The sequence below is a fragment of the Nicotiana sylvestris genome, chromosome 6 (assembly GCF_000393655.2).
Source record: "Nicotiana sylvestris chromosome 6, ASM39365v2, whole genome shotgun sequence".
NCBI classification, from domain to species: Eukaryota; Viridiplantae; Streptophyta; class Magnoliopsida; order Solanales; family Solanaceae; genus Nicotiana; species Nicotiana sylvestris.
Window position 1 is genome coordinate 50,392,505 of NC_091062.1, and position 13,166 is coordinate 50,405,670.

At 37.9% G+C, this 13,166-nt stretch overlaps 1 long non-coding RNA gene across 1 annotated transcript; it reads right to left on the minus strand.

Moving 5' to 3' along the window:
• Window positions 1–6,299: 6,299 nt before the first annotated feature.
• On the minus strand, window positions 6,300–7,685 carry LOC138872085 (uncharacterized). Its single transcript, XR_011400512.1, has 2 exons — window positions 7,243–7,685; window positions 6,300–6,451 (listed from the first exon to the last, which is right to left on the minus strand). It is a non-coding gene; the product is annotated as an uncharacterized lncRNA (long non-coding RNA).
• Between the last annotated feature and the right edge of the window lie 5,481 nt (window positions 7,686–13,166).

Genomic DNA, 13,166 nt, shown 5'->3' on the forward strand with positions numbered 1-13,166 from the left:
GAAGTTAGTATGAAGCTCTCACGAGCTTGTGTAAAGAGGTGCATGTATTATAATAGAAGTTCAAGACGTGGATGTGAATTATACCTATGTGGAGGGACGGTTATGAAATAGATAGAAGATGTAATGTGAGGATTTAAGGAAAGTAAGGTAAAGGGGAACAATGAATGAAATACTCAAAAGCAGAAGGTTGAGAATATTCCATACTTGGGATAGAAGGATAGAAGCGTAGGGATTCAATATCCAGGAATGATAGCAGCGACGTCAGTAGCATATCTTCTAGCCTATGGTCTAGGTATCGAAAAGCCTGATTATGAGAGTAAAGAATAGTTAGAGACAATGTGATGTCTCGCTTGATGTTCCAGAACAACATAAGGAAATCTATGGTGCAAGCAAGTTGAAGAAAGGTCGCGAATAATAGAAATAGATATGTATGGGTCCCAAGCTAAAGTATAGTAAAGTGACAAAGTTTTATGACAGGAGTAAGAACGACAAAGGGCGAGTGAAATAGTGACTAGAACAGATAAGCCATCGGGATAAAAACCCATGAAAACAAGAAAGCTAATGGTTTCTCTAAGTTATAAAAAATTAGTATAGCCTGAATGAACTCAAAGGAGTCTAAGACTAATAACATTCAGAAGAGATGGAATGTTTCCATGTTAATAGAATGAGGGTGTAATTATTATAGACAAAAAAAATGATATTTGGGCCTTCGATTGAGTAATGATATGACGAATAAAAGAAAGAGATCTTATGAATTGGAAAAGATTAAAATACCCAAGCAAGGTTCATCACATTGAGATGCCGTGAGATACAGTTATGAAAGCAGGGTATCGACCCAGGTAGATCGATCTAATCATTTCAGATGTTCTCCGATAAAACATGAATCCTAGCAGTAATATTACATAAAAGGTTAAGTTATCAGGGGTGGATTATGGATCAAAATTTAAGTGAATCAACAATGGATAGATAAAAGTTATAAAGTATGAGAGGAGATTAGGCCGTCATTCTTAAGATGAATAGTAATGTGGAAGCATTAGAGGACATAGATCTATACGTATGGGATAAGCAATAAAAGTAACCTGGGATTTGGTAGCAGACCTCAATAACAAGAAATCGAGGTAAGAGTTATGGTATAGTGTGACCTATGTAGATGCAGTAAAGTCATACGAATGGATAACCAAGTCTATAAAATAAGATATAGCAATATTCGTAAGTTCGACAAAATACCAAGCGAAGAACTTCAGGATTGACTAAAAACTGGAGGAAAAAGGAGAGGAGGGTCTCATAGGCACACTTACAAGGTCAGTATCGTAGAAGCTGCATGATGGAAGGTAGCAACAGTTACAAGATTGGAAGGAATTCGATCACAAGTCATGGCAGGGGAAAGAGGCCTAAAGGGGAAAATGCCCTGGCCTTTGGACTTATTCATAGAACAGTTGCCTAGATGGCAACAGGACTACTAAAGTATTCACAAGAGCTATAGGATATGGGAACGATAAGCGCATCAGTCAACATTTGAGGACGAATGTTCCAAAGGGGGGAATGATGTTACACCCCATATTTTCTTACATGAAAATACACCATAAATAAATTAATGAGAGCCCGGAAGTGAGATGTCACGTCCCGTAGTACTACATTACGACGATGTTGCACCATGTAGTATTATACGTTGAATATGTCGTAAGGTAATTGACATCAGTCCAAGGAAAAGATTATTTGGAGAATATAAGGATTATGATACTTCAAACAAGTTATGAGTAAATTCATGAAGGTGAGACGGGAAGGCAGTCAAAGAAAATGAGTTTTTGTCCAAATTTAGCATGTTGCGATAAAATACGGGCCGAGCGTTAATACCCGATATTTATGGACTAGTACCATACAAGGTACCATAAGACCATGATAGTATGTATATGTATATATATATATATATATATATATATATATATATATATATATATATATATATATATATATATATACTTTTAATTATACGGATAATTAATTAATTATCGGGTAACAGAACACTACCTAATTATCTAATAAGTGGATAAAGACTAAACCTTCCCACCCCATCCCTACGTGGCAGCAAGCCACACCCTAAAGAAATGACTCATAGTCATTTCTTATGAGGTGGCAAGCTAATGTAAAGGTTTAGACATTCATTTATTCCAAACATTTTCCATATCAAAAGGTTTCCATTAGAAGTTAGATATTCATTTTATTCCAAACATTTTCCATATCAAAAGGCTTCCATCAGAAGTTGGGGGAGGAACGTTAGCCATTATTAAAGGCTTTCAAATAAGTTTCATTCTCCAAAATCTTCAATCAAATTACTACAGTGATAACGTGATTTCTTCAAACAAAATCCAACGAGGTTTCTTAGCACAATTAGCAATGTGAGATTTTGCAATTTTAAGGGAGTACGGTGTAAACCTTCTCAAAAATATCACACGAACCTCTACTCCAGGTATGTTAAGTCCATCCCTTATTTCTTTTGGTACGGTCCAAATTATACTGAAGAAACGAGAAAACACATAATTTCCATAAATTACTCTATTCATAGAGATACTAGGGGTGTCTATATTCTTGATTCCCCATGAGAATTATTATTATCTTCTGTTCATGGGTCTCAGAATAATACGCATGTTTACCGTGAAAATGGTAACAACAATTAAATTTATAAATGGGATTCTAAAAATACGTGATCGATTTTTATGCTAGTTGTTAGAGCAGATGATGCTAGGAATATGAAGTTTAACGATGAAATGCAAGCTAAAACGAGGCAGTAATCAAATCGAGGGGCTTGTTACCCTGGCTTCGGACTGGTCAATAAAGGACCTCGAGGTCGATACCTGGGCTCGATCTCGAGCTATTGGGGGTAGTCGGGAATGGGATAACAGTTAAGATGATTGAATAAGGCTCTATATGGCCAATACCAAGCAATAAATGAAGAACAAATGTGAGAGTAGTAAATGCTAAAATGGCTTCGAGCTAATAAGAACGAGCGATTTAGAGAGAAAGAGAGAGAGAGATATTATTGATCTTGTGGAGAAATGGAGCAACATCAGCCCCTTACAAAGTGGTGCGGGTTCCCTTTATATAGGAGCGGAACCTGGCTATAGTACAACATGCATTAATTGTAAAGTATGAAGATGGGACGACTAGACACGACGCTTCGGAATAGGCTATGGATAGACCATCTCTATCAGACCTAGTCGTGCACCTTGGGAGCTTCCCCTTTTGTTCTGGCCTCAACCTCCATCTTCTACGAGTCGGGCCTCGACAAACCCCGAGGGAGGGGACTCGGTTGTGGCTCCACGTCCTCGGGGTCTCGAGGCATTCTTCTTAAATGAATTGATAACGAGAAATTAAGTCCTATAATTCTACCGCATACAGATAGTCTTCGCATTTCCCAGAATGAAGCGATGGGAAATGGTTCTGATACTTGACTCCTCGAGCTTCTTACGGTGACGCCACACCAATGATGCAACCTATGGCGCGAGCTTTTGTGGCAACCGGGCTGTCCCATGGGCTTGTGCATTTTGGCTTCATTCATAGCACTTCTGATTCCCATTCTCTAAGGTGAATGTACTGTTGTCGATTCGGTTTTTCAAGAACGCAGTAATTGCGTCCGCCGGTCAATCTTCCAAAGCCTCGATGACCGTGTCGTTACCCCCTATAAATGGGGGTACCTTGGCTTTGTTTTTCCTATCCCAGTAACCTCGTTGGCTCATTTGCCCACTTCTTCTTATCATCTTCTTCTATACTTGAACATTATGCTTAGGGCTTAAGGCCTCAAGGCTGTTTGGCAGAGCTACCGTAGAATGTGTTGTGGCCTCTTGCCGGAGCTTCCCTTTGTCAAGCATGACCAAGCTGCCCTGTCGCTGTTGTGGTCGTTGTTGTGTTCAATATGATGATGGACGGGGAGTTGGTTCTCCCTTTTCATAAGCAGTCACTCGAACTATGCACCGCTGCTCACTCTCCTACTTAGGCCTGGTGTGGCACTTCATCCCTCAGGTTTTTCCTCTCCCAAGGGATAAAATGGCATTACTGGCCGTTGAGGCTGGGGCCCACCAAATCTTCAACCTTTGGCTTTGGCGGGCCATGTCTATTTTCTCTGCCTCCTCTGTATCCCCTCATTTTCCTCTTCTTCATCTTTTCCCTCGGCAGGGATCCCCCGGGTGATTTAGCTGGGAGCCTAGATGAGGCAGCGGTCGAAGGAGTCTCCCTCGAGGATATGTACTCGAGAGGGCGATGCTCGAGGATGATGATACTGGAGATGGTCCTTCAATGATGGACTGGGCTCTTGGGTTTCATCACATGTACATCTTTCCGTTCCTCCACTTCTATGTAGAGATCCTCTGTAGGCTTTTGTAATTGTATGTAAGGACCCCTCGAGGGCTATTGTACATGGATATTCATGAATGTGAAGATACTTTCTTGATTTTTGTTTTCGATTCTTGCCCCATTATTGTACATTTTTGTGCCCTTCGAATGTTTTCCTTTGTTGTTGACCACTGATATCTAATTCAGACACGAGCACTTTTGTTGATCCTCCGCCGATTGACATGGCACTTTTCTGAGCCCATCATCATGCCTCAGATCAAGCCTAAATTGATCTGATAGGTTCGAGTTGTCGAGACATCTGAGTTGCATGGAGATAGTGTATGTTGAGTTTTGGAGCTTTCGAGAGTGGTATCCTAAACGAGGGTCAGCTTCGGGGTATTTGGGGGCCTGCTTTGAACTTGATGCAGATAGCTTTTTAAAGCGTAGTGGATAGACTTCTGTTGAAGGGTTGCCTTATGCTTAGGCGGTGCCTAGAGCTCTCCTAGAGCTTTCACGATAGGAGCTTCGCGCGCTTATTTTTCTTTTGAGAGAGGGAAACCACGAGATCAGGTATCGCCTCGAGTTAAATGATGGTGTTGAAGGCTTCTCGAAGCCTAATTTTTCTTTTGGTGGAGATCCTCGAGGTCAGGTACTACCTAGAGACTAGAGATAGTATAGTTGACCTTTTGAGGCCTAACCTCTTATCGATGGATGCCTCTAGGGTCGGGTACCACTCTTAGATCTGTATCGAGGCCGTTTGCTTCCCGGGCTTACTCTGGATAGGGGAATCATCGTTGTTCTCTACATATATATAGGGTGGCCTTTGTTTCTTTGGGAGATCTCATTATTCTGGATAGCTATCCCTCCACCTTGACATCGGATCCTTCGTCTCTTCAGGCACAAAAAGCATTGGAGCACGTCTTTGCCTTAGTCTGTCAATTCTATCACAGCCATGGCAGCTACTTCTGGGCCGGGCCGGTGTCACACCCCTTTTTATCCCTCCAAGAGATAAGTGTAAAATGTTATGGATTGTGGGTTAAAGAGCTTTTCTAATTAAAGTGACAAATTTGAAGTAGGGATTATTTTATTTACAGAGTCGCCACTTGGAATTGATTTCTACTGGTGTTCCAAGTCACCTTTTATTTGAATCCCTATTCCAAGGAAGGTTTGACTCTATTATTATTGGTCTGCGAAAACAAAGTCCGGGTAAGGAATTCTGTTGACTGGGGAGAAGGTGTAAGGCATTCCCTGAGTCCCGTGGTTCTAGCACGGTCGCTTTATTGACTACATTTGGCTTGAAATAAACTTGGATAAACTGTGGTTTATTTGATTTTTATGCTTTTCTTATGTCCGTTTTTATTTATTTAAAAAAAAAATTAAAGAAAAGATTTGAATAATAATCTACAACTTAACTAATGAGAGAAAATTATTGCTATGAGTACTAATTTAAAAGATGAGAGTAATGAGAGAAAATTATCAATTGACATTGCTTAAAACTAGTAAGATGTGGGTTTGTCTTGACATTGAATGAGGCAGCCCACTATTGGGTTGATGGAGTCAAATGGGCTCATGTCCAAGACAAAATCCAAAAGCCCATATGCTTTTGGACTTTAAATCTGCAGATATGGCCTTTTAAAGCTATGTTACAGATTTGGCCATATCTTGCTATTTGCAATCCGTAGCCAACTATTTACAAAAATAAGTTTACAGATTGTCTTTCTAATCTACAACTTAACTACCTTACTAAATAAGTATTTTTAAGATATAAAAAAAAGATTATTGGGACTCTAAAATATAATAATAATAATAATAATAATAAAATAATAAAAACTTAGCTTGGTGACGACAAAGGGACAAACATGGCCACAAGAGTTCAAATTTTAATATATATGCTCCTTTCAGACAACTAAATGCCTGTGGAATTATATCTAATGCTTTGCAAAGATAAAAATAATTAAAGATGTTTAACACAATTTAATTAACTAACATATCGTTATAACATTATCAAACATTCAAGAGCATATAAAAATGAATTACAATAGAAGGATAAAGCTACTAATATTTTCCAGCTTCATTATCTTTCATTCCAACTCGATTTTATGAGTTTACATGGTCCGAAAATTACCTGGACAGCAGAAAGAAGAACAAATACAGCAGAGTCAGCTCTTTCCAAAATCAATAGCAAAACAATTAAACGGGCAGCAACAACAGCAAAAGACAGCAACAACCGGCAGATTCAAACCCAAGAAAATAAACTAGAAATACCCTAGCAAAACAGTACAATTATGTAACTCCAAAAAAATCTTTCAAGGCTACTCTATTTTCCTTAAACAAGTTTTTCACTTAAAAATCAACTCACAAAAGCTGCTAAGGGATATTATAGCTACTGATTTTTTCTCTTTTTTGTGTGTCTAGAGCTCCCTCAGTAAGATGGATTGTCCTCCTTTTATATCAAAACAATCAGCTATTTCAAAAAAATTAAAAATCAATCTTTTTGACAGATTTTTCTACAAAATCTGTTCTTAAATTCATAATGCCAGACTTTCTGGTTCAAATCTTGTCAAGTATTTCAAATAAAATCTGCTCTCCACTATTCAAAGACAGACTTTTATTCAAACGCTGTCTAAAGGTCTACATTTTCTTACCAAACAATTTGACTTTTGAGTGTTGTACTCAAAGAGTCTTGAAGTAGTAAATAAACAATCAAACAAGTACCATATACTCTTAAGTATTTTTCACTACCTCACTTTTATCAACACAAAACTATTTTACTACTTCAACAAGTGCAAAAACAGAAAATTTGACATTTCAAACTTCAAAAACTAATGCTAAAATTATTAATAATAGACAAAAATAAGATCTGAAAAAATAAAAATAAAATAAAAAATCAGCCACGAAAAATAATAGGATTTTTACCATTTTATAATTCAAGTGGCCGAAAAAATGGTGGTATGCCAAAAGAGGGTGTTCGGGGAGGTCGCCAGAATTTGGCCGGATTTTGATCGCCGGATTTTCATGGTGAAATTGTCATCAATAGCTAGGTCTTGAGGAGCTCTATCCATTAATGTAAGTATTGTGGGGTGGTAGTGGTTGGAGCTTCAAGAATTTGGGCAAAAAAGTGACGGGAAAGTTTCCTAGATCAAGATTCAAGGAGTTTGAGGGATTTTTGAAGGATTTGGTTTGGAGATATGGAAGGAGGAAGTTGTGGAGATTACATGGTGTGAATTTGGAGGTGTTTGGAGGTGGTCCGCCAGCGGCGGTGATTTCCGGCCAGCGGCGGTGGGCGGAGCTGGGGCAGCGTAGAGAGAGTGAAGAGAGAGAGAAGAGAGAAGAAGGAGAAAAGAATTATGGGTGAAAATGAGGATAATTTTCAGATTTTTGAGGCTTTAAATACCTAAGCCAAGAGTGAATGTGATCCATTGGATCAAGATGGAATGGATGGGTATGATTTGATCTTGTTTCATTTAGTGAAACGACGTAGTTTTGAGGCAAAACTACGTAGTTTCAGACCCTTTCAATGACAGCCCATCTTCCACTCTTGGACACTTTTTTTTTCAAATTTGGCCAAATTTCTTCCTTAATCCTACTTATTAAACTAATTTTACACAAATAAATTAATTAAATAACTTATTCTAATAATCAATTAACTAGATTAATTCACCAACTGAACAACTAATTAATTCTTAAAATGCACAAATGAAGAAAGAACTATTTTTTTTAGTATTTTATGATAGGAAATATGCAATTAAAATCACAAAAATTGAGAAAAATAATTAAAATAATAAAACACTAATAACTTTAGGAGGTGTTAAATAGTGCAAAAATTAGGTGTTCACAGCTGCCCCTCTTTGCTCGAGAACATGAAGAGTTTTCGTGCAAAGAAAAGTGAATGACATAGTTAATTTTTGCTCATAGCTCGCGCCAAATGAGAACCCTATAAATCAGTCTTGCCATCCTTTCTTTGTCTTAGTTTCGGAACAGTGTTAGACCGAAAAGGATTCAAAGAAAACAAACAATGGAATGGAGAATGAGTTTAAAACAAGAAATGTCCCTTTCGGGGAAAGGAAAGAAGGACTTATCTGGAGTACATGCGGACTTCAATGAACATGACATGCCTTTTGGACTGGATGCCTGATCTGTGTAAACCGTCCGACTCTCAGAAATTCATCACAATTTTTTCCTCAAAATCGAGAAACCTTGCCAGGACTCTGTCGGTGCCGATGGCTGTAAGGATCCTCTTTTCGATCAGGGGTGCCCTTTGCGGGTTTTCACGAGCTGACCTCTCTTATTTTTCTTCTCAACTTATAGTGCTCTTTATGAGTTTTCACTAACAAGACTCTCTTATTTTTCATTTCTCTTCTTACCATCGCCTCATGGTGCCCGTGTGAGTTTTCACCAATAAGACTCTCTCATTTTATTTCTCTCATTTTTATTGCATCGGATCCAAGTAGTCGTATTCTCTGATCCTTGAACATTCTCATCGATTGATTGGAAGGACTTTAAAGGATTTGGGTAAAAATGATTTGGATCGAATTACAACTTTGGAACCATTCAGGCGGGATCATCGCCGGACCATCACAACATCTGCCCCTGTTTCACTTTTGGGGGAATTTGAATTTTTATTTTGGTGTGACTGAACCCTAGAGAGAGGTTGCGTACGTATCCTTTCGGAATCAAGTCGAATGTAGTTCAGGGAACTTTTTTTTCTTTTGTTTTTCTGTTTTGTGTTGTTTGCTCTTTCTTTTTCCTTTCCTTTTCCTCTTTTGTTTTTCTTTTTCTTTGTCTTTTCTTCCTCTTTTTTTGTACATTTTTTTCTTTTTCTTCTTCTTTTTTTTCATTTTATTTTTCAATAACACTTTCAGGTTCCTAAGAGGGTGATCAAAGAATGAGAGTCGGCTCAAAGGGTTTGCAAAGGGTTGATAGTGTTTGGTTAGCGAGAATGAAAGCCTTTGTCATCCTAATTGGAGAATATTAGTACTATATGGAGGATCCAACATAGTACCTTTTGACTGTATTTGCATTGACAGTTATTTCAGGGACATTTCCTTCGATGTGTCTCAAGTGCAACGCACTCTTTTGGCAGTACTCTTGTTGTAATGCACGGACCTTTCCAATCCGGGAACCAATTTTCCTTCAGTTGTTCCAACTCTTTGTTTTATTTCCTTAAACTTTATCTTCATTTCGATCTAATCCTTGATTCATTATTTCGAGGCCTGACAGCTTTCAGGATCTGGGCATGAAGTCTACAAGCATGTCATGTTATTGAAATCTGCATTTAACAAAACTAAAAAGAGAATAAGAAAATGACAAGATTAAGAAAAGAGACAATCCTAAACAATGAAATATTAATTTCATTTGATTTTTGATTTTTTTTTGGTTTTTTTATAGAAGGGTTTACATCGGAAAATAAGACAATAAAGTAAAACACCCGGATTACACCCTGAGATAATTTGGACGCAGAAAGGATAGCAAGACTGGCTACTAAGACTCCCGTCTCATAGGGAACTTTCATGCTTGGCGGCCATTTTTTAGCTTTTCTTCTGTCTCGGCAATGGCTACAATGGCCTTCAGTGTCGGATCAAATTCCTCAGTTTCACAAATCATTCCAACCATTGGCCTGATGTTGTGGGCAGGCAACAGATTGTTCATCACATCAGGAGTTTCTTCATCCCGAAAAATGATTCTTTCAGCTTCAATCAAATCTTCAACTGCCTTTTTGAGGGTCCAACAGTCCTTTGTACTGTGTCCCACTACTCCAGAGTGGTATTCATACCTAGCGTCAGCTCGGTGCGAGGGGGACTAGGGGTTCGGCCATTTCGGGGCCACTGGCTGCAATAGATCTAGCCTGATTAGCTTTTGGAACAAGCTTGAATACGATTCACCAATAGGGGTGAACTGATTTTTTCTGAAAGGCTTTCTTGGGCGAGGATTGTATCGGAGATCATTTGGTTGGGGATTATATGAAGCTGGGTAAGGATGTGCATTTCTGGGAGGTGGAGCTCGGTTTTGTGTATAATGTTGTGGCCGCGTGCAAGGTTGCGCGTTCATCACTGCATACCAACAAAACCAATCACCTGAACAGAACCTGACTAATTTGCTCACACCATAACCTGGTTAGTTTTGAGACATTTACCACATAGGAAATCGCACATTGGGGATGCAATGCACCTAATAGTTAAACATTTCTACCATGTATTTGAACGGTTGCATGTTTCATCCCGGCCTTAACTAACCCTTTAAGTATGTACCTCTTTTATTTCTACCTCTATTTAATCACTCTTGATTTTTTCCGTCTCTGTCGCTTTTTATTTTTTTGGCATTCTCCTTTCTTCTTCTTTTTTGTCACTCTTTTATTTTTTGTCACTCTCTTTTTTTTCTCTCTTTTTTTTATTTTCTTTCTTTTTTTTAGTTTATTTTTTCCTCAGTTAATTCTATGGTTATGATCGAATCCGATGGGGATTGCCTACGTATCATGACGCCGCATGAATCAGATCATTACGTAGTTCAGAAAAAATCAGGAATAACGTACACAAACTAACTCTCGTTTTTTACTCATATACAAATAACTCCACGAAAGCTCCTAACAAGGAAAATAATTTGGATTTTTTTTTGGTAGAAAGAAAGGATTCAAAAGAAGAAAGTTTTTTTTTTAGATTTCAATTTTTTTATTGAATTGTTGAAAGTGGGACTTCTAAAGAAGAGCGATTTTTTTTTTGAAATTCGATTTTTTTTCATTTTGTTTTTGGAATTGTTGAAAGAAAGAATTAAAAATAATAATTTTTAAAGTTTCTTATTTTTTGGAATTTTTTGAAATAAACACTTCTAAAGAAGAAATAAAATATTTTTGAATTTTGAATATATTTTTTTCCAATTTTTGAAAGAAAAACTTCTGAAACAGAAAAAAAATATTTTGGAATTCAACAAATTTTTTTTGGAATTTTCGATTTTTTCTTTTTTCATTTATTTATTTTTGTGTGATTTTTGAAGAAAAAATAAATAAATTTGATTTTGATTTTTTTTTTTTGTAGAAGAAAGACTTATAAAAGAAAAAAGAAGAAAATATTTTTGAATTTTTTTTTTGATTTTTTTTAAAATTGGGGTCTCTAAGAAATTATTTTCTAAAGAAGGAAGTAAAGGGAAATATATTTGATTTTTCTTTTGAAAATTGGGGGCCGGAACCGATGAGTTTTGCGTACGTATCTCACATCCGATGAGAATCAGACCCGCGTAGTTCGGTCAAACTGGGTACCTTTTCTTTTTAATAATTCTGCTACACTAATTTTCTAAAGCCGGTCGATAATGCAAGTAAGCCTTCCAAATGATGTATCAAGTAACATATACGTGAACATGATGGTCTCAAATAGGATACCTGTCTTATACGGACCTGGCCCCTGTGTCGAGTTTCGCTAAGTCAAATATATGTGATGCACATAGAGCGAACCTACTAGGAAAAATCCGGTATGAAGTTTGTTCTCCTAGGTTTAAATCTTGGTGGAAAAGGTATCTAGACTGGCTTACTCGAGCGGACAACTCGAGCCGAGGAGGGTCAGTTGTCACGACCCAATTCCCGAACCTAGTCGTGATGGCGCCTCTCGTGAAGACAAGGCCAGCCATTCAACCCAATTCATCCTTTTAAGACAATTAATTAACACAATTATAGTATAAACATGGTTTAATAATATCCAATAGCAGAAAGTATAGATAAAATACGGAAATCTAACCCAACTCAGCCCTAACCGGGGTGTCACAAGTCATGAGCTACTACAGAGTTTACTAAAATTCTACAAAGTATGGAATTAGGAACAAAGTCTGAAGATATCGTAAATAACAGAAGATAAGGGAGAAAACGGGTCTGCGAACGCCATGCAGCTACCTCGATAACTCCGATGAAAACTGAACAGCAGAAAACTCGCTCTATGCCTCAGGAATACCTGTACCTGCACACATGGTGCAGGGAGTAATGTGAGTACTCCGACCCAGTGAGTAATAAATATAAATAATGACTGAAGGTAAGAAAACACGTTAAGGCACACAACATTCTATACAGAAGCAGTGAAATCATTTAAAATAACAATTCAGTGAAACATCATGTGAAATTTCTTTTAAACCAGTAAAACAGGTAATTTGGCAGTAAAATGACGAGTAGAAATCTGCCCCTCGGGCTCAATATCAAAACAACAAGTAGAAATCTGCCCCTCGGGCTCAGTATCAAAATAATAACTAGAAATCTGCCCCTCGAGCTCAGTATCAAAATAATAAAGCAACCAACCAATGAAATAAGAGCACATAATTATTATGGCAGATAATGCAGATAAAGAATAAATGCATGAGTGCAATGCAATGCATATGATGGTACCCTCTGGTACCCACTGCGGCGTGCAGCCCGAGCCATCCATATTTATTTATCGTCGACGGCGCTCACTGGGGGTGTATACAAACTCTGGAGGGACTCCTACAGCCCAAGCGCAATATCAAGCCATCTCATGGCATCAAATCTAGGCCCTCGACCTCATATCAATCTCAGTATAATCACCCAGGCTCTCAGCCTCAATATCAATATAATCAACCAGGATCTCGACCTCAATATCAATGTAATCAACCAAGCTCTCGGCCTCAATATCAATATAACACTGCTGCGGCGCGCAGCCCGATCCATGCTCAGTCCAGAAATCATCATAAGCCCCTTGGGCATTTGTAAAACAGTAGTTCTCAACCCGAAATATCATTTAAGTTTTCAAATCTTAGAAAGATGGCTGAGTTTGCAAAATAGTATTTAAAACCTTGGACTGAGGTCAAATGATATGCAAAATATGCGAAAGCAGTGATATCAATCCCTGAAG